This window comes from Siphateles boraxobius, unplaced genomic scaffold, assembly GCF_051911475.1.
Source record: "Siphateles boraxobius isolate OS27281-9 unplaced genomic scaffold, OSU_SipBor_1 25, whole genome shotgun sequence".
Lineage (NCBI taxonomy): Eukaryota > Metazoa > Chordata > Actinopteri > Cypriniformes > Leuciscidae > Siphateles > Siphateles boraxobius.
Genome location: NW_027508866.1, coordinates 32,455,274 through 32,480,326, shown reverse-complemented (window position 1 = coordinate 32,480,326; position 25,053 = coordinate 32,455,274). Strand labels below are relative to the sequence as shown.

The following is a 25,053-nucleotide window of genomic DNA, read 5'->3' as shown; positions in this document are numbered from 1 at the left end:
TGCTAGGCAGAGTATTTAAAATTCTTAAAAACTCTGAAGCATTACTCATCAAAACACTGCTGTATGACATTTTAGAGACTCACTGTAAAAAAAAGTTGTTGCCTTAAATTAAGTGCCTTAAATTAAGTACAATCAGCTAGGATATTTAAGTAATTTCAACAACTAAAAAAAATGTAATAGCTAAATTTATTTTTGATGAGTTAAAGCAATGTAAAAACATGTCATAATTTTTTTTTTTTTTACAGAGAACACAAAAATTATTGTTGGTTATTGAAGTCACCTGGTTGCCTTAAAAATTGAGTTCATTGAAATAAAATATTTGAGTTAATACAAAGAAGGAGATTGTTTAATCAACAGAAACTCAACATATTGTGCTATCTGAAGTTGATTTGACAAAAGAATTTTTTTTTGATAAATCATGAAATCTTCTGCCACAACTTAAAGGCATAAACTATGATTTAAACCATCATGGCTCAGATAAATGATTGTTAGTAAAATTCTCATTTCACAGCCTAAATTGGGATCTTCAACTTCATATTTAAAACATAAGTCTACAGTAAACTTATGAAATATTTACAGAAAACACACTTAGGAAAATAAAGGCTCATGATTGAAATTAGAAAATTCTGGTAAGCTGCATATGATTCTCATTGTTTGTCTTTTACGGATTGTTTGATGGAGCAATTCATGCCTTTATTTATAGCAACATATACTTTCAAATCATTTTGTAAGGTCATTGTCCGTAGTATGCTCACGTTTTACTAGACTGGACTGATAATCATCTTTATAGTTGTAAGGCTGGAAATGACATCCAACACCTTTAATGATGTAATGTGTCGTGATAAGCAATTCATCATAAGAGCAGAAAATACGAAAAGAGCAGGGCAGAATTTCTGCTTAAATCTATTAGTATTCTTTCAAGAATGTTTGATTCTATTATAAATATACCAGTTGTCACATGAAGAAATGTTTGTTGCATTTGAAGCAGTAAAATATTGCGTTTGTTTGAATTATAATAATAGTTGCTGAATCCTACTCTTTCCTTGTTACAAATTTCAGTCGCGTTTAGAAATATCGACATCTCAGTTCATAAGAGCAGAATACACCAAGACAAATCTTCCGTGAAATTAAAGTCGACGAAATTAGTTATCACACATCCTCTACGTGTGAGCTGAAATATTGAAAACCATATCGACAGGGCGAGGATATCATTTTTATTAGGCTATTATTAATTAAGCGGTAACACGTTCGTGCCTTTGAATATATATAGATCATTGTTTATTCCATTACAATTTTCATCAAAAACAACAAACCAAACTATAATTCCTTAAATGCGCAGTAAAAACATATTTCTGATCATTCGCAAATTTACAGTCAGCAATTGCTTCTATAATCTTTATTTTGAGGATATCAGATGAAGTACAGTATAAAACAATAAATTAGATTTAAAGCGTTAAAGATAGATAGATAGATAGATAGATAGATAGATAGATAGATAGATAGATAGATAGATAGATAGATAGATAGATAGATAGATAGATAGATAGATAATTTGTTTTTCAGCTGGTGCAAAATCTTTAGTTTATTAATGTCTAAAGAACTGAAGCGTAAAATATATTCAGGTGCTCTTTAATTTTTGGTGAAAATTAAGCTTTTACCTGTTCGAAAACTATGCTAAATGAAAGAACTGCATCATTGTATAACAACGATCATATGGAATTAATCTTCCAGGTTCATGATTATGAAATCCGCTGATGGAAGGCTGTCGCCAGGTGTCGCTGTAGTGCAATAACAGACGCGTTCATGCTTCCTGACAGAATGGACAACTGTCGAAATATAAAAAAGCTCAAGTCTGGGATAATGTATAATAATAATAACCTATTGTAAAACGCAAGAACTATTAATATATACATTTAAAAATATAGGCTACTATATTTTAAATAAATAAAGGCTAGCTAATAAGCACACTGAGCTTTCACATCCCCAATTATTCCATTATGATCAATGAGATTTCTTCGAGTTTATAAATTACTACAAAGATATTTATCACTGGAAATAGAAGATATAATCACAATCTACGTTTTAAAGTGGACATTTGCTCTGTAATTGCTGGTTTTAATATGAACAAAGCCATTGTGAGTGTGTGTAAGTTGAGTGTGAGTGTATGTGTGTGTGTGTGTGTGTGTGTGTGAGAGAGAGAGAGAGTAAGAGAGTGTTTTCTGCTATTTCCTTCCCTTTTATGTCCATGAACGTACAAAAAAAAAAGGATCCAATCTAAATGGTCTTATCTTTTTTAGATAGATATGCTTTAGGCTACACGTTATAGGCTGAATATTTATATGTTATATGTTTTATTTTAAATGCATTCTTAAAAACAGTATTTGCTTTGAGACAATAAAAACAACTTTTGATCAATATTGACCATATTGCAGTGTTTGTTTGTTTTAGGAAAATATAGGTTACATACAAGATGTTTGCGATTTTCTCTCGTCTTCTCTCGAGACATGCGTGTGAGAACTGAACATCTCTAACAGTCAGCAGAACTCAAGACTGAAACACACACATCTGACGCCTGGAGCTGCTGGGATCATGGACATTCGACGCAATAGCTTTTAAAATAAAATGTAAGTTTGGGATTTTTGTTAGTTAGTTAGTTACCTTGTGCGTTTAAACCGTTTTGATTCCTTTAGTCTTAATTCATAAATCTACAAACAAATGATTTGGTTGCAATGAACGTCAGCATCTAATATGCACAAAACTCGGCTGTTCTCTTAAAAAATAAACTATACAATCCAGACAAAAAATCTCTTTAATTTCAATTGACATGAAAACAATAATAATGGATGTTTAATATAGTAGCCTATTAAACAGCTAATTAAAAAAAAAACTCACCTGCTGAAGAAAGAAAAAACAACAACTTTGAAGGTGCTTTGAAATTCTCAAAGAATAAGAGCTTCTGTCGAGCAAATGCTGTTCTGCGTGACAAACACAAAGACACATCGAGCAGCTGATTATTATTACAGGCGATAATTTCTCACGTGCTCCCATTTCCTTCCTCCAACGACATTAACATCCACAATATCTGCTTGCTTAAGAAAAAACTCGTAGATCAAGCTCCCACCTAGAATATTACGATTTTATTTTAGCACGATACATTGTTTCGCCTCTATGGTGTATAGTCATAATGGCTTGATTTGCATATTGAGCATCACTAATTTCCTCGGTGTATCCAAATATGGCTGCGCGTAACAAACAAGACGACGTCATTGAACGTGACCCCCTCCAGTCCTGCATCAAATTACTGACAAAATAATACAAATATTAAAGACTAATAATAATAGAATTAAATAATAATAACAATTAGAAGAAAATGCCACTCTTAAAGAAAGGAAAATTATCCAAAATGTAGAAAATATCAATGGGTACGCATTAAAGACAACATTTGAGGATGAAGACATGTTGGAAAACGAAATACCGTCCTTTCCACTCATGAGGATTCAGGTAAGTCACACCTGGTCACGTCACTTAGACATTTTCTACCTCGTGCAACATAAACCCATACAGCACAAATTTTTGCAATTGAATAAAAATATTAATTTCCTCGCACGTATAATGCAGAGGTAGAAGGGGTGGGTCATAAATTGCCCCCCACCCCTCTCAAGCCCACCCAAAGTTGCAGGGCTCGCGCTGCACTTTCCATTCGCTCTCGCGCGCAGGAAACCATGTGATGAAGTTCTGCTCGTCCCTCACACCTTCTCATCCAGAGGATGGAATAAGATCGTGTCAGACGACGGCGCCTCGCGCTTCTCTAGCAAACTGGTCGTAGAAGGATTTCGAGGATGTGATTTCTAATCGAGGATGTTCGTTTATCCGCATTTCACATCCAGATGACCGCTTTTTGTTTTGTTTTTGGTGCCATGGGGAGTTCAAGGAGAATGTAAGTATATAGGCTACTTTATGCTTTAAAACAGGCCACGTGAAATCTGTAGCTTTAATAGCTATTGTGTAGAATTATTGCATTATTCATAAAAGGAAAAAAGTAATAGGCCTATTTCTGAACTTATGGGCCAGTGTTTTCTTAATTGTCCTTGTAAGAAAAAGTAAAATTGTTGATAAATTGAAAAATGCTAAATGTTCGATTATTTTCTAATGTAATGAAATATTGTTTGGCAACTATTTGCTTATGAATTATATATATATGTATATATATATATATATATATATATATATATATATATATATATATATATATATGTGTGTGTGTGTGTGTGTGTGTGTGTGTATGCAATTAGGTCTCATTTGTTAACATTAAAGTACAACTAAAACGAACTAACGAGTTATGAGCAATACATTTGTTAGTATCTATTTATCTTTGTTAATGTCAGTAAAACTGTTCATTGTTTGTTCAAGTTAGTTCACAGTGTATTAACCAATGTTAACAAATGCGACTTTTGATTTGAATAATGTATTAGTAAATGTTGAAATTAACACGAACTAAGATTAATAAATGCTGCAGAAGTAATGTTCATTCTTAGTTCATGTTAACTAAATAAGTTAACTAACTAAAGAAACCTTATTGTAAAGTGTTGTAAAGTCTAAACACACACTTTGACGTGCACATCGCTGTCTTTTGAGCACATGATAACAGATAAATAATTGTCCTCGCAGTGTGACGTCACGCTGGACACTCGATGTGGTTAATTGCTTCAGGGTGGTTAAATTAAGAGCTACTGTTAAAGATCACATAAAATGGCATTTTGCTTAAAAATATATTTGCTAAATATTTCATTAGTTTTAAGAATATACCATCTGATTGATTTTAGTAATTGTGAAGCCTTTAAATTCAAGCAAACCTTTGTTCTACTGAGAGAGAATAGAGGCTTTCACGTTCTTCATTCAGCTGCTTTATTTTCTCTCATTTAGACGTTTGAGGTAATCTTTACAAATGCATCTGTGCTTTCTATTAGGTTCGCAGGGGGAAAACGTGTTTGTATGTGCTCCCAATAAAATGACTAAATAAATATGTACCGATTAAAATGTATTTCGAAATATTTACATGGATCGCTTCAGTTAGTGGTGGAATAACGGTTAGATAATTTTGTGCATCCTTCCAGTGATAATATTTTAGGGTTATTTGTCATGTTAGCCTATATATTATATTTACTATGGGGTCATTTTAGTCTCCTGCTGCTGCAGAAACTGTTCATGATAATATTTGTATCATGTTGATCTGTTTACAGGCATGTTTACACATCTAAAGCAGATCTAAAATGTAAAAGACACTTCCACTCACAATTATTAATTAGAATTCATAATTGCAGTGCATGCCTTAAAAAATAACGCGCGAGCAGTTTCTGGGGCAAACTGACTTGGAGTTTCACTCTTGTAACTAAAACTAAACCACTGACATCTTGAAAAATGGAAAAGATGAGGGTCTACAGTACCAGAAATTAAGACTAGGGTGATTTTCATAGGCATTTTTACTTTTATGCATGCAAATATTTATTTACTAATAAAATAATATATTAGAATGTCCTAGAAATATATCAAATGTTAGAAACGCTGAGGAATTAGCCACTTAGGGGATTTTTTCCCCCTAAGCCCGGGTTAATTTCTGACCCTGGTCTATATTAGGCTAATTGCACACTGCAGAAATGGTGCAAACTGGTGCGCGTCGCCGCGTGCGTCTCCAACTGGACATTAAATTCGCCGTGACCTCGAGACCTCTGACCTTACGAGGTTTGTGCGCATTTTGGGCTCTAGAGATGAGTGCGTCAGTCCTGTCATCCCTGAGCACGTCATCCGTGTGCCATAAGCACGTCATGATGTTACCCTAAGCAAGAGGAGCGCAAATGCCTCCGGATCAAACCTGCGCGCATTTTACGCATGTTACGAGAGTGATATTTGAAGCCCAAACCCAAGTACGCATGTATTTTACCCACTTCTCGCTCTGTGCCCGATGCTGTCTTTATGCCTTGCGTTTTTTGCTGCGTGCCCGTTTATTCTCTTGCATGGATACGCAGGATTTCATGCGTACCGCACTGTAAATCCAGCCAAGCCGAGCTCCGCTTGGAATAAAAGCATCCTCGCTGCTATGGATGGACGTAGCAGGCTCGCGTCTTGTAGATTTATCTTCATCGTTCGAGTCAAGAATTAAGAAGTTCTACAATTACGCGTGGGAGCCAAGATTGGATCGACCTCATTTGGAAGGACAGCAGGCAGGCTGCGAGGAACTTTCTCCGGATTTTTTTTTTTTTTTTTTTTGCATGAAACTAATCACTCGCATCTGGTGTGTGAGTAATTGGGGCAAATGTGCTTTTTGCACTTGTTGTGGTGCGACGCATCATATGTTGGAGGCGTGTTGTTATCTTTGGTTATCTAGCTGTATGAGTGTGCTGGTCGTCATAAAGCTAGATAACCGAAAGTAAGGACCGCTTCTATCAGCATCTCAGCGTGGAGCATTAAATATATATATATCGGTTACTTTAGCTGTGTGCAATGAAGAAAATATAGGCGTTCGGCGTGTTTTTGCTCGTGCAGACGCTTCAGGGGGATTTGTTGATCATGCACATCATATAGGAATATTTATAAAGCTTTTGGATAAAAGAATGAATGCAAAGCACATAAGAGACAAGCAAGACAAAGGCGTAAGTTTGTTGTGGTTGTCAGCTCAATGGAACCCACGTGCGTCCCAGTATCGTTGACTCTGGACTTATTCAAGCTCCTCAAATGAAATAATTGGGACATAATGGGATAGAGGAAGGAATGGGGATGGATTGGCATAGAAACTCATCCTTAATTGATGCGGTCGAGCGCACGTGGGGGAGATGATGTGAACGCTCGTGGACCCCCATTCCCACGCTCGAGGGCAAGTGGGCAATGTCTTGTCTGGGGCAGAATATGACAGACAGCCCTGTGAGGGAGGGGGAGGGGGAAGGGGGGTCCAAGTGCACCCTGCTCATCTGCATCACTGTGGAGGGTGGAACAGCAGAGCTGGGGTGAATGGAGGATGCTGGAGAGCCTGTGTGTGACGGGAATGTGTAACGGGATGCTGTACTTAGACATACACACACCAATCAACTCGTAAACTATCCACGACTAGGCCACATAGAGGCCCAGAGCTGACAACAGATTTAGAGTCAGACATACACACACGCACGCACACACACACACCACATCAAGCAGCTGGCAACACATTAGGAGTATTTTGTACAAAAAAAACTATTACCATGTTTTTCTTCACTTTAGATTGACTTCTGTTTTTATGAGCGAAATATATTTTCTGTATTCAAAACCTAAACTTAACCTTAAACAAACACTGAATATTTATTCAATATCTTTACTATCATTTATTATTTTTATTGGTGTATGTATACTGTAAAAATGGTTAGTAATTTTGATCTAAAAATGAATATATATATATATATATATATATATATATATATATATATATATATATATATATATATATAATATATATATATATATATAGTTAACTCAAATAAAACAAAATATGCTTTTATTTATTTAACAAAGCAATACATCAATTGTTTTGTACAATTACTAAAGTAGCATTTACAGAATTTCCTGTGCAAACACATTTGTTTGAATTTTATTTAAAAAGGTACTTTTTCACATTTTAATATTTAATGTTTTTGTTTACTGCATAATAAAATTATTAAGGGAACAATATTAATTAAAAACGTTATTTTATTAGACAAATTCATTATGTGCCAGTGTCACCCTTCTCTCTGCTATAACATATAGCCCTTAGTGTTTGCAGGTGCAAGTGTCAAATATGTCACTGTATTGTGTATTTTGGCATATGGAATCAGTTTTGATGGTCAGAATGAACTTGAATTTGACCCAAAAGCACATGCTGAACCTTGAACTCTGAAACTTAGGGACATAGGGCATGAGAGGTCAGACAGGTCAGCACTGGGGTCAGACTAAATGCTGGAGCTCAGAATATACATTTTTACAATTATTCAAATGTATTTTACACCCATATTTTAAAACATATGCCTGAACAAAATATACATTATTAAAGAGATCATTTAAAAAAAAAAATGCATTTTGAAAGTAAATTAAATTGATCATATATTTAAGTAATTATTATTATTTATAATTTTGGGGTGGGGAGGATATAAAATGACATTTGTTACATAATATCCAAATGAATTAATATAAAATAATCACCGAAAATTTGATAGTGAGAGAGAAAAAAATCTGCTAATCAACCTGCAGTTATGATGTGCCCGCCCAATTTTGGCAGATCTGTCATGTGTGATGAGCTCTTGAGCTGATTGGGGTTTCCATGGAGATGATGAGGCGTGAGCTGGAGGTGCCAGTGTGTCTATAGCTGTTATAACTGTAATGAGAATCACCTTGTGTTGCTGTGCTTTAGTCACAGAAAACCGGTGTTCATTACACTGACATTTCTATCTTAGATCTTTCGAGAGCAATTTAAAATAAGAATACAATCTGTCATCAAGACTAAAGGATATTAATACTGAACCATATCAGTTATTAATAAACATAAGCTGCATAGGTGATCAGGCTAAAACAAGCTGATTATGTAGAATAAATGAATGGGCTACACAAATATACTAGAACTAAATTTCCAATACCGGTATCCTAATTGTGTTTCCATCCCCTAATATTTTCGACAACAGCTGCAAATGACTATGTACTTCATAAATGCTGAGCCGGCTCATTAATAGAACACGAATGCTAATTTGCTGAGACTTTAATGGAGAGGCATGAGGAGCCGCACGCATGCATTGATAGCAAGACAAAGTAAAACAGAATCGACTAGTGAATTGTCGCTAGTTTTTGACTGCAAATGGACTGTCCTTTAAAAAAAAAAAGACAATATTTCTGTATTCTGACAAAACCAATGTTCAAATGGGGAATCAAATATAATTGCTCCTGCTTTGAAAAGCACTGATTTACATGACGTTGAATGAAATCTGAGAAAATATATGACATACAACCCTTCTGATTAACCGCCAGCGGTTCATGGGCATCTCCAAACGTCACTGTCCACCGTGAAATTGATGCCTCCTGTTTGCCACCATCTTATGACTTTGGCAGTGGAGACTCGGAGGGCAATCCCAAAATGTCTGCTGACACACACACACACACACACACACACACACAAACGTCATGTGCTTTGCATATGTCACATAACAATAGCTGCCCGTTACCATGAATACCAATTTTCTAATTAGCACCATTTTCATTGGTTTAGCACCCTGAGCTCCAGCGTATGATTGGTGGTAATCACACCGCATGAAGATCCTCAGGAGAATCGCTTTTGATCAACGCTTGGCATCTTGTGTTTTGATTTGACGTTGCATGTATAAACTACTTAAAAAGACCATATGGATGAAGACGTGCAGGGATAAAAAATATGAATTCTTTAGCTTTGTATTTCTAGCTAAATGCATTTTAAGTGCATACAAATCATAATTAATTCTCCGTGCACACATTTCAATGTTCAATGTTTCATAGTAAAAATATACCAAAGAGAGGAATTTTGATCACTTTTAGGGAGTCATATCAGTGGCATGCATGCAATATAAGCAGAAGAAGAATAGATAGATGGCAGGCATGAGGAACACTGTTAATTATTCATTCACATTTAAGATATTGATGCAACATAGGTGCCGCTGATACTCATGCACTTGTGGATTGCGTGAACACATTTTGCTAATGGCCTTTATGCCTTTCTTTTTAACTTCAACCAAACACTGTCCATTAAAAGTTAATGCATAAAATAAAACGTTTTCTGCTTTACTCTTAAAAATAAAGGTTCTTTTTTCTTTTTTCTTTTTTAAGAGCGTATGTTGTAAATGTAGCTCTTAAAAAATAAATAAAGAATTCCGCTGCGAACAGTTTAAATAACCATCATGGACCAACCATGGAACCATCAATGCCAATAAAGAACCTTTATTTTTAAGAGTAAAGCAGAAAACATTGTAAATGTAGCTCAAACAATAGAATGAGGCACTAACAAAGTGGAGGTTATGGGTTCGATTCCCAGGGAATGCATGAACTAAATGTCTGGGAAATGTAGATTTTTCTTTAAATGTTCGGATTGTCACACTACACTTTCCATTCTATTGACTTCCATTCATACACTTGCGAATGCTGGAGAACAGAAACGCAAAGAAGTTTTTAATTTCGGCGCATTCTAAAGTTCAAGTTTAGTCTTACCCGCAAATTCCAACGCTCTCTCACGACCAATTCGTCCGAATTCGTACGAGTGAGTAAAATGTGACTGATTCGTACGAATTCCCACGACGTCTCTCGTACCAATTCGTACGATTTGTCTAAAGCTTTTTCAGAAAAAGCTAAACGATTTCATCCAACCTCTTGGCTGGATGAACTCGCATAACAAAAGAATGCAGTAAAGTGGAGTAGATTGTGTCTTTTTACTTTTTTGATTTATTATTATGTATTATATGTTGAATTTATGTTTATAAAAAAGATGCCATTACAAAAAGAGTGTGCCATAATATCACGACTGTTGTCGTTTCACACGCTCAAAGTCTAGTGACCAAAATGGTTCTTTTAATAACTGATCACTGAAAGGTTCTTTGGAGAACCAAAAACGGTGCACAAAAAACCCTGTTGAATGCTGTAAATGTAGCTCAAACATTAGAACGTGACACTAACAAAGTGAAGGTTATGGGTTCGATTCCCAGGGAATGCGTGAACTAATAAAATGTGTATCTTGAATAAATGTAGGTTGCTTTGGATAGAAATTATCTCCGTTATCTGTACCTCTAAATACGAGACATTCCGCTCACCCTTATATAGTAAAGCTAGACACAATGATGTGTCTTTATGTAACGTGAAATCTGTGTTTTTCTGTGTGTGTTAGAGGCAGCTGGAGCTCGGGGTCGCCTGCAGGAGGAAGTGTGAGGCTGATGCAACATGAGGTGAGTGAGAGCCAGAGGCCAGAAGAAGGGATGTAACATCCTCTGCTAACCCTTCAGAGACACATGCACATGTGCGGGTTTGCTCAACATGCTTGTAGCACGTTTGAGATTTGTTTTCCCATTGCATACAAATCCAAAAGAACAAAGATATGCATGCAAATGACCAAGACGGACTAGCTACAAGAGAAAGACGGGCGAAAAAAATGATATTGGTGGAGAGCATTAAAGGTGGGAGACACAACCTTACTGGCTGTAAATATTATTTTAAAGATATGTTGCAGTGTTAATCGGGAAATCATGACTTTGTTGCATTATACAAGAATTACCCAGTTAACAGGGAACGTTTTGGCAAAGTTATGAACAAACCTTGTTCCAGTGTCGTTTATGGAATGTTTGTTCAAAGTTATCTGTTATTCAATGATGTTCTCGAAATGTTAACACAAACACGTTATTTAGTTTTTTTTTTCTGAAACTTTATTTTAGTTCGGACGTTTGTCTAACATTTTTTAAATTGTTACGACTTGTTCCAGAACCTTCAGAGAACATTCAAAAGCAACGTTCCCATAATGTTGGCGAAATGATGAAATAGAATGTTCCCTTAAAGGGATAGTTCACCCAAAAATTTAAATTCTGTCATCATTTACTCATCTTCAAGTTGTTCCAAACCTGTATGAATTTCCTTCTTCTGCTGAACACAAACAAAGATATTTTGAAGAATGTAATCTTTTGGACTCCATTGACTTCCATTGTATGGGAAAACAATACTATGAATGCAATGGGGTCCATCAAATGTTTGGTTCATGACATTCTACTAAACATCTTCATTTGTGTTCAGCAGAAGAAACTCATACAGGTTTGGAACAACTTTAGGATAAGTAAATCATGATAGAATTTTAATTTTTGAGTGAACTATCCCTTCAACCAACGTTAGCAAAACATTCTTAGACTGTATTTTTGATAGCTGAGTATTTTGGTCAGAAGATGTTTATCGAGCCAGAAGACTTAATCACGGTGTGTGTGTGTGTGTGTGTCTGAATCAGGGTGGTTTAGAAAACCAGGCCGAAGGCAACATTAAACCCCTGACCTATTTCTTCAAATCAGGTCGGTCGTATTGGACCGTTACATTGGACTCCTATTGAAGTTCTCTGTGATAGCAGACGCTAATGATGTGATATTTCGATTGTAATTATGAAACGGCGAGTCTGTGTGAAGCTGAAAGCGTTTTGTGTGCGTGTCTGCACAGAAATAAGGCTAATAGAATTAAACAGCAAGCAAATATCAATAAGCAACAACAAAACAGTTCCATATTAAATATATTCATATTTTCTTCTGCGGTTAATTTGTTGATTGTTGCTAAACAAGCACCGCTATGCAAATATGAACAGCTCAGCTTTCATCAAAATCTTCGTGTTGTCCAAATGTAAATGTGTATTTTTGTGTGCGAGATGGATTTGCACGGGCTCCATCTCTCTCCTTTTTTTTTTTCTTGGTTCCCACCCAGGGAACAAAAGGCATGTGCATAATAAAATCATGCAAATGCATGCAAATTTCAAAGCCAAAATAGGGGTACGGACTTGGTGCTTTCCTTTGTGATGCAATCATCCCCCTCACTGTGTGCTTAAAGTGCTGGGTTAAGCAGGAGACAAAATGCTTTGAATGGAGCAGAAAAGAGAACAAAAAACGAAAAACAGGTGTCTTTTCCTGTGCGCTAATGTTTTTATGTACAATATACACAAAAAAGCATAGCTAATTATTGCTATTTTAAAAAAAAATTCATGCACACACACGCTGTACAAGAAAATGTATATATATATATATATTTATACACCCTTAAAAATAAAGTTTCCGAAAGGAGTTTTTACAGTGATGCCATTGAAGAACAAATTTTTCATTGAACAGTTCTTGAAAGAATTCTTCCAAGAATTTCTTAGTGTGAAGAAAATTTTAAGATCCTTTTGTGTGTTGGAAAGGTTCTATGAATGTTAAAGGTCCAATGATACCAATAAAGGACATTTATAAGAGCGTATTTATATTCATATTAATATTAATAAGTCACATTTAAAAAAAAAAATCTTACATTCTCAGATCAAATTTATGTTTGACTTTTAGTAGTAGGGATAAAAAAAGCACAAAATGCTTTCATATTTAGGCCACATGCTCTAAACATTTATCTGCCCATTCAGCTGCGTACAAACACAAAGTGGGTCTTCTTTCTTCAGACGAGAGGGGCTTCCCTCTCAGACACAATATGGCGAGATGTGCACAGGCCCAGCGTGCAGACAGACGCCTCACAAGCTTCTTATAATGCGTGTCGACATTAACATTCTTGCATGTCTAATGCCGGGCTCGCAGCAGACACACAGTGTCCTGAGAGCGTGTGAATTGGGCCGTTATAGACAGCGCGGTCTTAATGATTTATTAATCTGCGCGGGCCTCATCTGAATATCGGAGCCTGGATGCTGAGCATCTCTGCTGGGCAGATGGGCCGACTGCAGACGTTCAGTGCAGTGTGTGTGTGTGTGTGTGTGTGTGTGTGTGTGTGTGTGCATGTCGCAGTGCTGACGGCCATCCATGACCACAGAAACACACACACCGCAGAGCTGCATGCTATTTCAAAAGGCAAAGTGCCTTCACACAGACTGAAATTCAATTCATGTAATGGGTGTTTCCAGTGTTGTTTGCTAATCAATTGACACATTCATGCACTTGTAGTGTAATTTTGAGTAAATTAATAAACTGATATTATTAGAATATAGAGCGATGTGCATTAGAAATTAAATTTACAGGGTAAAGATGGGATGCAAAATTCTTTATTGACTGCATTTTAGAAGATGCATTGAGTTTTAGCCCAGGTTTTCTTTCCCTCTGTGTTAAAATGTTCCAATGTATTCCAGTGTGTGAAACTGGACCTAAATTGCCATGCTCTGTAATACCAGGATAACTTTAAACCCATTTTACCCAGGGATTTCATTTGAAATGTGTTAATAAAACATGGCTGCATGAATTATATGAACCAGTGTTAGTGAACGGAAACCATTTTGTGTATGTTCTGGTACAGTATAGCTACATGCAGCCCTTAGATTTGAATGATACATAAATTTCCATTGCTATAATGTATGCTGTGGGATACAGTATTCAAATATACTCTACAGCTCAAAAGTTAGGTCAGTAAAAAAAAAAAAGAAATTGATACTGAAGGACACATTAAAATTATCGAGTGAAAGAAAATTGTAATATTTTTCACAATATTTTTACTGTATTTTTGATCATAGCCTTGGTGAGCATAAAAGCCTTTTTTTCCCCGATAACATTAAAAAATCTTACGGACACCAAACTTTTAAATTGTATGCATTTGAATGATTTATATAGCAGTGCAACATATCTTTTGCCTTGGCAAATGGCAGTTCTACAAAATGAGCGGTGAAAGGGCCTGAACATTGTGAATTATAAACTATATTTAATGCATGAGGACGTAGTCAAACCTTTGTTAAATTGATGGATACTGTACTTCCTTTTACTCTGCTCATATTAGCAAGAATTTTGATGACAATTGAGCATGCTAATGCATATTTATCATTGTGTTGGTATGTGTAAAAATTGACAAAAAAGTAATTTGGCGTGCAAACACACACACAAATCCAAATGTGACAAGAAAAGCCATTTTCAGCTTTTAAACACTCTGCTAAACTTATATTAGATTACTAAAAAGCATTTTCACTTGATATTTCTCAGAAAACCTTTTACACTCGACAAATAAAATATGTACAGAGGATGTTTCAAACCAACGTTTTGAAGCACAAATTATTTTAGTCGTAATTTTAATGCTTAAATCATATTTTGGGATGCTTTTTTACAATACTAAAGTTGGAGTCCCTACGAGTCTTTTTCCAGACTTCTGTTAACGTCTCTCTGTTGAAGTGAGTGGCGATTAAGCAGCGATATTTCAGCCCTATGAGAGACGCTGCTCTCTCTCGGGTCCCATGATGGAGTTCTGTGTTAAGAGTGGCGATGGAGAAAAAAAGTGAAGGAGGGGAGGACAAATTGGAGGGGGCTTACGGTGGCCCAGTCAAAGGGTCCATTGTGCTGGGGCGAGGAGCAGAGTTAATCAGGAGACCCAACAGTAATCAACGGTAGAGTTTGGTTCGGACAACTGCTTGGGTAAACATCCATTGTTCTTGGGCTGAGGTACCAAACAATGCCAGCATTGTCCCCGGGTCTCTCATTAGGGTGTGCTGGGGGTTACAAGCTCTCGGCTCGGGCTGTTAAGAGCTTCGGAAGCGGATGGGAACCAGAGGGGTAAAGCCGAGTGGAGGGGGAGAGGAACAGGCCTCTCACAGTCCCTTCGCCACAAAACCTTTTGGCCATGGGCCGCACAAGCCGCAGGAAAAAGAGAAAGGCCAAGCTTGTCATGACATCTTCACGTCAAAATCTCACGGAAGGCTCTCGTTTGGGGGGGTTCACAACAGGAGAGGATGACATGAAAATCAATTAGAGAAAGGAAGTTATGGCCATCTATAACCAATATTAATAAAATACAGAGAGTCTTCGCTTAATATATCCCATTTTCAATGGGAATTTACCGGGAATTTGCATATTCATCCGTTCGTCATTTACGTCCATCTTGTCATGTAAATAAAGAAAAAAGATCCGGTTATAGCACATGTATGGTACGGTGGTGTAAAAGGTGGAGGATTTTTTGATGTCGCACACATACAGTAATTACCTAAACAATGTTCCTCCTCAAGTAACTTGCAGTATGGTTCAAACACTAGAGGAGTGTTACAGGGAACGTTGCACGAATTAACAATGTTCCTCCGGAAAGTAACTTGCAGTTGTACAGTATGGTTCAACCACTAGAGAAGTGTTACAGGTAATCTTACATAAATTTGCATTAACATAGAATGTTGTGTCGGCACCTACATATAGCGGTTGTTTTACATCGACTTTGAACATAGTTTTTAAATTTATTCGATTTATTTAACATGATAGTTTAACAAAGGTGGTGCAAAAGTAAAACTGAAAATCCAGGGGGGAAATCATGTTCAGTGAAATCAAGGTAAAGCTGTGATTTCTTATTAGAGTTTTCTCCATTTACTTTTCGTTTTCAACGTAACTGTCAAAACACACTCTTTTTACTTGCAGCATTTTGAGAGCACGTTTTTCATAACTCGAGACACTTCATATTTGTAATGAAGGTCCATTGAAGGGCTATAGAATGATGACTAACAAAACCATTAATGCTTAAATTGTGTGGAAACGTCCCAGATAGCATGAATTCGGCTGTAGGAATATTCACCATCCAAACCTTGTGACAGCATCCTATTATTTAATTATCTTCATTTTTTTTTTTACTTGCACATGAGGTTTTTAAATAGTGTTTCCTGTGTGTGTGTCTGTGTTTCACCACCTGATTTATGGACATTCTGAATTATGGATTCATCCTTTTGGATGGACGAATCCGGGTGCCAGCTGCACACTTTTGGCACACATTTACAGTAGATCCAATTCTGAGAGAGAGAGAGTAAGAGAGAGAGAGAGAGGGAGAGAGAGAGAGAGAGAGAGGGAGAGAGAGAGAGAGAGAGAGAGAGAGAGAGAGAGAGAGAGAGAGAGTAAGAGAGAGAGAGAGAGAGAGAGGGATAGAGAGAGAGAGAGAGAGAGGAGGAGGGGAGGGGGGAGTTCATGTAACACTGTTCCATGAAGAAAGCATGTTACTATAATTAGACATTGGGCGAGTTTGGCGCAAGGATAATTTTGCAAACCCCCCCCCCCCCAACCCAACCCTTTCATCTTCTAGTTCTCTCACCTACCTAATTTTACATAATAGTAAGACATGGTAGGCATAAAATCTCTCCTTAAGTCGTGACATGGCCTCTATATGTGTGCTTAATGAGTATGTGCCGAAAATGGGGGCCTTTTGTTCGTTTTAGAATCTGGGAAATTTCTGAGCACTGCGAACCATTTATCTACTATTTTGTGTGTGAGAAAATGGACGCACTTTCGTTCCATTGCTTCAGCCGGTGGTATCTCTGTTATCTCAGAAAGCACATTGGGTCGAAAACTCATCGTTCTTGTGGGGATAAAATTCGACTAGTGTGTGAAATGGGAAAAAGGAACTATCGTCCGAGCCATTAAACCAGCATTAAACTCAGAGAAAGGGAACGCGATGCTCTGGTTTGTGATTAGCTGTTTTTTTGGGAGACATTTTGAGGTTCGTTGGTCTCAGATAATATTCCCTAATGAGTTCACATGAGCTAAGCTGAACCTTGTGTACAGCGAGAGGTTATAGAGGTCTCACCAAATCCTGCATAATAGGTTACATTTTAAATGACTACATAAGGCCCAGTAAGTGTCATCATAACGAAGACATTCTTGCTAATTTCAAAGCTGTCGTATTTGATTGGACTGTGAAAAGTTCTTGTGATATTACACTTTTTTTGAATTCTCGAATTAACAATAAGTTCAGATCACTGAACAATTAGCTTCTTGTTCACATCAGATTTGAATTTCTTATTGATTTAAGCATGCGTTTAGGCACGTGTGTGCAAAAGAAATGGTATTTAGTCGTCTACAATTTGCATAATAACTAAATGCATATGGTTTGATGATCAAAACGGATGGGTTGATTCTCAGTGAAATTGTCAAGCTTTTCTAAACATTCTTTAATCGTGTGCCATCACATGCAAAATGATCCAGTTATCCAAATCGGTCAGACATGCATGTATATTCCATAAACATCTTAAATGCAATGTTTGTTATATCAGCTAAACTGGCGAATGGCCTGCTATTGTAATGAAATAGGAATCACAATCTTATCAATCAACCAATCAAGTTTGGAAGCATATGGAGTTTGCCCATCAGCACAATCACTATTTTTGAACATGGAGGAACGTCACAACCTTAAACATCAGCCGCTACAGCAGTAGTACGTTTTTATTTTTAGAAATGGGTTGCATAAACTGATAATTCACAGGAAGAGCTATAGGAAGATACAGTATGAAAGAATGAGAGAGTGTAAAAATAAACAAGCAACTGTGAATTTTCAGTTTACATGTTACACATTTCTACACAAATAAATGTACTGTATAAATAAAAATGTTCATTTTCTTTTTGTGTATACTACAGTATTGACTTTTCCTATAAATGTTTACCTAATGTTGAAGTCTGTATTTAAAAATCTCAGTGTGATACACATGAGCATTCAGACAGAGAACAGTTTAGAGAATGTTAAGACTGTTTTGAAAAATGTGGTAGAGCCTGGTCTATATAATGTGGCTTGTGCAATGAAAAAATCTGTCTGTGTGATGAATAAATGTATCACGCATGCGATGCGCATGCGCTACAAAACTTTCAACCTCTGTAGAACCAGTGCTATGTGCAAAAAAAGTGAACGTACAGCCCTGGCCAAAGCGATTGAGGAAAACTGTATTGATTCATTTGATTTTGTCCGCCTTGGTTAAATCAGCAGGAAAGGTGTCATAGGCACAACAAATATGAAAAATGATGAAATCTTGAATAATATGCACTGATGAATCACTTAGTTTTAAAATCAGTATGTTTAGTCTTCTTTGTTTTCATAAACTAAAAATACTGATTTTAAAACTAAGTGATTTGTCATTATGCGCTTTTGAAAAATCACTATTCTTTCCGTCTTTTGAGTAATTAACTGATTAAGATATTCAAAATAACTGTGAATAAAATCTAAATTTAAAAATTATAAATTACAAAGAATAATCAAATGAAATTCATTCTAAAATGCATGCACTTCATAATAATTATTTAGATAATCTTATGTCAATAAAATAATGTAACATTACCTAAATACCTATTATTTTTACATTATATTATGTTTTCATACAATATTACAAACCTCTAATTTCAAGACGTTAGAAGCCATTAAATATTACAACTTGTTTATATAAAAAAAGATACAATGTATATATATATATATATATATATATATATATATATATATGTTGGGCATGAGCGGAGAGATAAACATTAATTATGACATCACTTTCTCAAGCTGGCTCTGTTTTGACTGCTCTATGTAGTATTCAGACTTGAGAAAATGACATAAGCTAGCAAAGCACAATGAAAAGAAAGGTGTGTGTGTGTGTGTGTGTGTGTGTGTGTGTGTGGTGGTGTTACACTACACCAGTGTTGTATGCGTTATGCTGGATTAGAGTGGACAAAAGTATGCAAATATTGTTGCTCAGTTCTTCCAGGCTTTGTGAGACAGTCTGACAGAGAGTAAAAGGGGACGAGATGCATGTGAGCTTTTGTTGCCATCTGTGACGCTAACCTTGGGAAACTGTACCCTAATTAGCATAAGAATAATTGATACATTAAATCTTACAATGTCAAGGTTGTGTAAGGGTGGTGTACGGATGCAAACAAAGGGAAATAAAAAGAAAGTAAAACATTCAATGTGAACTACGATCAATTACATACATAAATCACAAAGGCTTTTAATTTTAAAACAATACGAGAATAAAAGAACCTGTGAAACCAACTAAAAACAAACTAAAACTTTTTGATTTAAAAAAGAGAAAACACTAAGGCTTGGTTTCACAGACAGGGCTTAGATTAAAGCCAGGAATAGGCTTTAGTTCAGTTAGATAGAATTGAATATTGTATAACATAAATGCCACTTTTTCTTTGTACAGTTATGCATCAGACAAATATGTGATGATCTGAGAATAATCAAGAGACCATTAGCACTTTATATTCACAATGTTTGAGATATTTGTGACTCAACTGCATCAAGACACACACACACACACACACACCAGTGAAAGGATGGCGGTGGTTAGGTGTGAAATCATGATGTGTTAACAAGACTGACTCCTTCTGTGAGCAGCACACACATTCTCAGATTCATAACCCTTAAAATAGCATTTGTACCTGTAAAAGCGTCTCATGTTGGCTTCAGCTAAGCAATATATTTCTCTGTCGCAATCCAGAGGCATTTCATTCATCTGACACAACACAGGGTCTGTTGAAATGAAAAAGCATGCAACATAATGAAAGTGAAACTTAAAAGTGATCGATTTGCCTCGTCATGATCAATGAAGGTCTATTTCATTTAGAGATGAATATTTCCGCATCTCATTCCCACGTCTAATGTAATGGCTTAACATGGCAAGTTCACCATAGCCAAAGGCCAAATGGACACAATTTTTCAGCATAGAAATAATTTTAAAGAAGGCAAACGTCAAGGGATAGTACTAGAAAATGAGTTTCTGCTGATCTGTCAAGCCCATATTTGTCTTCTGTGGAAGTGGATAGCAGTACATCAGGAATTCAGTTTCCTCTTCTAAACTTCCTCCTGAGTTAATTACAGTGTGTTCATCAATTATATGGAGCTGGATTTGAACATAATACAGTCTTTAACTAGAGCCACCACATGATGTTTCAGAGAAGACAGTGAGCGGGATCCAATTGCAAAAGTTTAAGAAAATAACAAAAGATAAATCCAGGTGAAGGGAGACGTAGGCAAAAAGTACAGGAAAAGCAGACAACAAAATATACACTGAATCCACAATGGGCTCACCAGACACTGAAACACTAGGGAGCAAATACACTGGATAATGAGAGGCTAAGAGGAAGAGGTGAGGGTAATCAATCACTATGGCAACAAACAAGGGTAACTGTAGAAACAAAGTAAAATAAAACGGAACTAAACAGGACGTGAACAATGGGAAAATAGTAACTGAAAATACACTTCAAAATTAAAGACCAAACAGCAAAAAACAAGAAACAAAAATGTCAAATGAAAAAAAATCAGGTTGCATGCATATACTTTGTCTCTGAAACAGTTTATGTTGCATTTATAACACATTATTATTTAATTTTTTTTGTCTTTCTAGGGTTGGAAGATAAATGAAGGATGGGAATCATGGGAAGGATCTGATCTGGATACTTTCGTATCACTTCAGTGATGGTGCAAGTAACATCAGTCAGAGCTCACAGATCATCTAATGAAGATGCTTCAATCACAAGGGGTAAAATATATAATATAAATAAAAATTATACATATAATGTATATTTTATATGTATGTCTGTAAAAATATTAGCAATTTTTTTTAATAAAAGTGATATTTTATCAAAATGTGTTCCTGTTTCCTTCTTTATGCCATTCTTCGGGGGGGGGGGGGGGGGGGGGGGTGGGAGATATCACAGATCATAAGAGCATGTCAGTTTTCATGAATGAATGATATGAATGTAGCCTTCATACTTCAGTACAAATTATATGTTACATAATGGAATGAAACTGAATGAATCCAAAGCTTTTAGTTTGCATTATAAGCAAGGAAAAATGTGTACTTTTTATTGCTCATCATAGGCAGGTGCTTTAGGGGGAGGGGCATTCTCATACTAGAGAGTGGTTGATTGGTCAAAAATTTGCATATGCCCCTGTGAAGTCATTAATATCAATATAAGATTATTATTAATAAGAGAAAATTTTGATATGCATATACCCGCTAAATGTTTTTGGGGCTCTTTAAGCTTTAAAAAATATATTTCAAATTGTGTGTGTGTGTGTGTGTGTGTGTGTGTGTGTGTGTGTGTGTGTGTGTGTGTGTGTGTGTGTGTGTGTGTGTGTGTGTGTGTGTGTGTGTGTGTGTGTGTGTGTGTGTGTGTGTGTGTGTGTGTGTGTGTGTGTGACTGAAATATGTTGGAAAACCATTAAAAGCTATTCAAATTGCTGACATTAAAACGAAAAGATAAAAATAGGCCCTACATAATTAACATAAGATTATGAATTATTAAGTAATCCCAGCATCATTGAGTTGAGAGGGGTGGTCACGCTCTAGTATCTGGTCAGTGAGTGGACACATGTCCTCATGAGCCTCCTCTCATCCTCTCAGGAGACTCTTGTTAGACGAGGTGCCACTGAAATTAATTAGCGTGATTCACAATCTACAGCCTGGAGGTGAGGAGGACTGCCATGTCTCTTTGTAAAGACTGTGCCTGTCCGTTTTTCTCATTAAACAATAAAACAAGCACAGTAGTGTTTAAATAACCAGCAGATGTTAACCATGCACTTCCAGTAATTAGTTTACAACTTTTAAAACTGGAGAAGCCAGCAGTGAGCAGCACATTAGCTGTCTCAGGACAATTCTGTGCATGTCTTGTCTTTCTGCACTATTGCAATAATTATGTTTTTGAACAGGTTTATCTGGTTAAAGTGCCCCTATTGTGCTTTTTCGGATATTACCTTTCATGCGGTGTGTAGCCTAATATAGCTGTTTGTGAATGTAAAATGTCTGCAAAGTTTTAAAGATGAAAGTGTATGAGAAATGACTATTTTCTCTCAAAAGAAACAGATTATGAACAGCCTGAAACGAGTCGTCAGTTCCACTCTTACTTCCTGCACAAACCTATGTAGATTTCACGTTCTCTGCATGAAATCTGTCTCTGACATGGTTTCTTCTTTTCACTAAATTCTGCATAAAAAGAAAACAAAAACCCATTAATTTGGCCTACTGTATCTAAATTACACAGAGTTGCATGTAGCTATAGTGTTAGTTAACGTTCTCGCGTTTTAATATTTACCATGCCATGGCTTTTTTGGAAAAAGATTATTGTGCCTTTAGTCTTTAAAACAAGAGATAAAGTAATTTTATCTATTTTATATTTATGCGGTGTGCGCTGCCGTTGAATAACACTAACATATCTATTCAGTCTGCTGAAGTTATGTAAACTAATCTAAAGTTACTGGCGACATACAATAGCTTGATCAGTCACACATGAAAGTAATCAGACAAACATACGGTGCGATATTTCAAAATATATAGGCTACTGTAATTGATTGTGTATACCATAAACAGTGACGGTCGAGGTGTCTCTCTCCCGTTTGAAAAACGCGGACCTGTGATTACACTTTGCGATTCTTAAGTCAAGCAGTGATTGACAGCGCTCTGATCCAATGGCGTTGGGCATTGTCAGGTTGACAGTAAATCTAGCCCAATGATGTCGGGGGGGCCAATCATATTCCAAGGGGGGGGCCGGTGCCAACCCGGTGCCACCCTGTGACACCCCCCCCCCCACCCCTAGACACGCCCCTGGCATGGGATATTCATTAGCTGCCCACAAACAATGTCTAATTTCATATTATGTGTGTGCTATAGTTGAAGCCGAGACTGGAGGAGTTTGGTTTGTGTTGTAGACATGTTGAGAAGACGCTGTTATCTTTGCTGGGAAACTAAATCCACTACATGTAATTCCAGAGGATGAGGACTCGCTCGAACTGATACAGTAAAGCCGACGCCATTGTTACTGTTTGTATCACTGTGCATCAATCAGAGCTGAGTAGACCAATCACAACAGACTGAGCCATCTGACCAATCAGAGCAGAGTAAACCAATGACAACAGACTGAGCCATCTGACCAATCAGAGCAGAGAAGACCAATGACAACAGACTGAGCCATCTGACCAATCAAAGCATAGTAGACCAAGCACAACTGACTGGGCCATCGGACCAATCAGAGCAGAGCAGGCTCTGTGAAAGGCGGGGTTTAGAGAGACCAAATTCTTCATCAAACCGTTTCAGACACTGTCAGAATAGAGCTGATGCTGCAGTGTATATTAAGAGAAAAGGATTTTTGGCCTTGGATGCATGTAAACCTACTGTGGGAGACTCCAAAACAAAATCAGGAACCTTTAAAATAGCATAATAGGGGCACATGAAAAGTTCTAAAAGTTTTTGTGTGAGCGAGGCAAAGTCCAAGCATTCTGCTTATTTATATTGGCTTGGTGTAAAATCTGACATGAACTGTCCAAATGTTACCGGTTGAGGGCTGTGTCCATCTTCTCCACACATGACCCTTATATGTATTCGTAAAGGGTCATGAAACCCTTCTATGTTGACACTGAACATTTACACTTCCAGTTTAAAAAATGTTGAAGAAATGTTATTGTCACAGGACAAAATACACTGATGATTTTTATACTGAAAGCCTGCCCATCACCCAGCATGCAAAGTATGTGAAACAAGTTTGGGGGAGAGTATATTTATAAGTGTCCTGGGAAGTTGGTGTTATCCTGGATGTTTGAACTTGGACTTATCCTGGACTTTCCATAGACATAAGGATTTTTATACTGCACAAACTGTATATTCAATCCCCTTACACTAACCCCACCCCTAAACCTACCTATCACAAAACTTCCTGCATTTGTACATTTTCAAAAAACATCACATAGTATGATTTATAAACTGTTTTCCACGTGGGGACCAAAAAATGTCCCAACAAGGAAAAGGGGGGATATACAATATACATAGTTTCACTTTTAGAATTTATTTTTGGAATATAAAATATTTTATAACATGATACAGATATATGTATTAAGATATATAAAGGCACCAAAACTAGGGTGATTGCAACAGATTTAAACAAACATTCACTATTTAAAATAAACAAAAAAGAGATTTTTGTGTGTATTATTTATAATAGGAATAAAAATGCACATGATAAGTTAAATTGGCAAGTGTATATAATTTATCTAAGCAAAAACTACAGAACCTGTCATATTTTCCCATGAGCTACGAGGAAGCTAAGCTATGGCTTAACATATCCAGAGAACATTAAAGTTAGACATCTCAATGGACCGAGGGTGGGACGGGCTGTCTGGTTGTGTGCAGGGGCTCCGTCGCGGTCTCAAAACCCCACTAGAGTCTCTCCCCGTTCTCAGAGTCAGACAAGGCTAAGAGGTTTCCACATTCACATCCACCTCATCTCGCTCCCCACTTCACCGCAGTAATGCATGATACCGGCTCACTTCAGCCCGGGGAGGAGGCCAGACTGCAGCTGCCCGTCTGGGGCCGCATGAAAGAACGGGCTGTTTTTCGGTTGGGGCGGAGAGGGAAGCTGTGAATGCCCTCCCAAAGAGAGATGAGGCATATTGAAAACTATATTAAATTACCCTGATTAACAATTTAGCCACGAATAGGAGAGGCAGGGAGGGATTCCATTGGCAGAGCCAAAGCCTATTCACCGGCAGAGCTGCGGGGTTGAAAGGTCCCCCAAGTTCACAGGCTCTGCGGCTTTGTTATGCTAACACACAATCTCAAATCAGCAGCCAAGTGGAGTGTGAAATAGA

The 25,053-nt window shown here is 36.8% G+C and overlaps 1 long non-coding RNA gene across 1 annotated transcript; it reads left to right on the top strand.

The window, feature by feature from the left end:
• The first annotated feature begins 3,717 nt into the window (after positions 1–3,717).
• On the top strand, positions 3,718–21,015 carry LOC143749602 (uncharacterized). Its single transcript, XR_013207046.1, has 3 exons — positions 3,718–3,937; positions 10,892–10,949; positions 20,819–21,015. It is a non-coding gene; the product is annotated as an uncharacterized LOC143749602 (long non-coding RNA).
• The last annotated feature ends 4,038 nt before the right edge of the window (positions 21,016–25,053 follow it).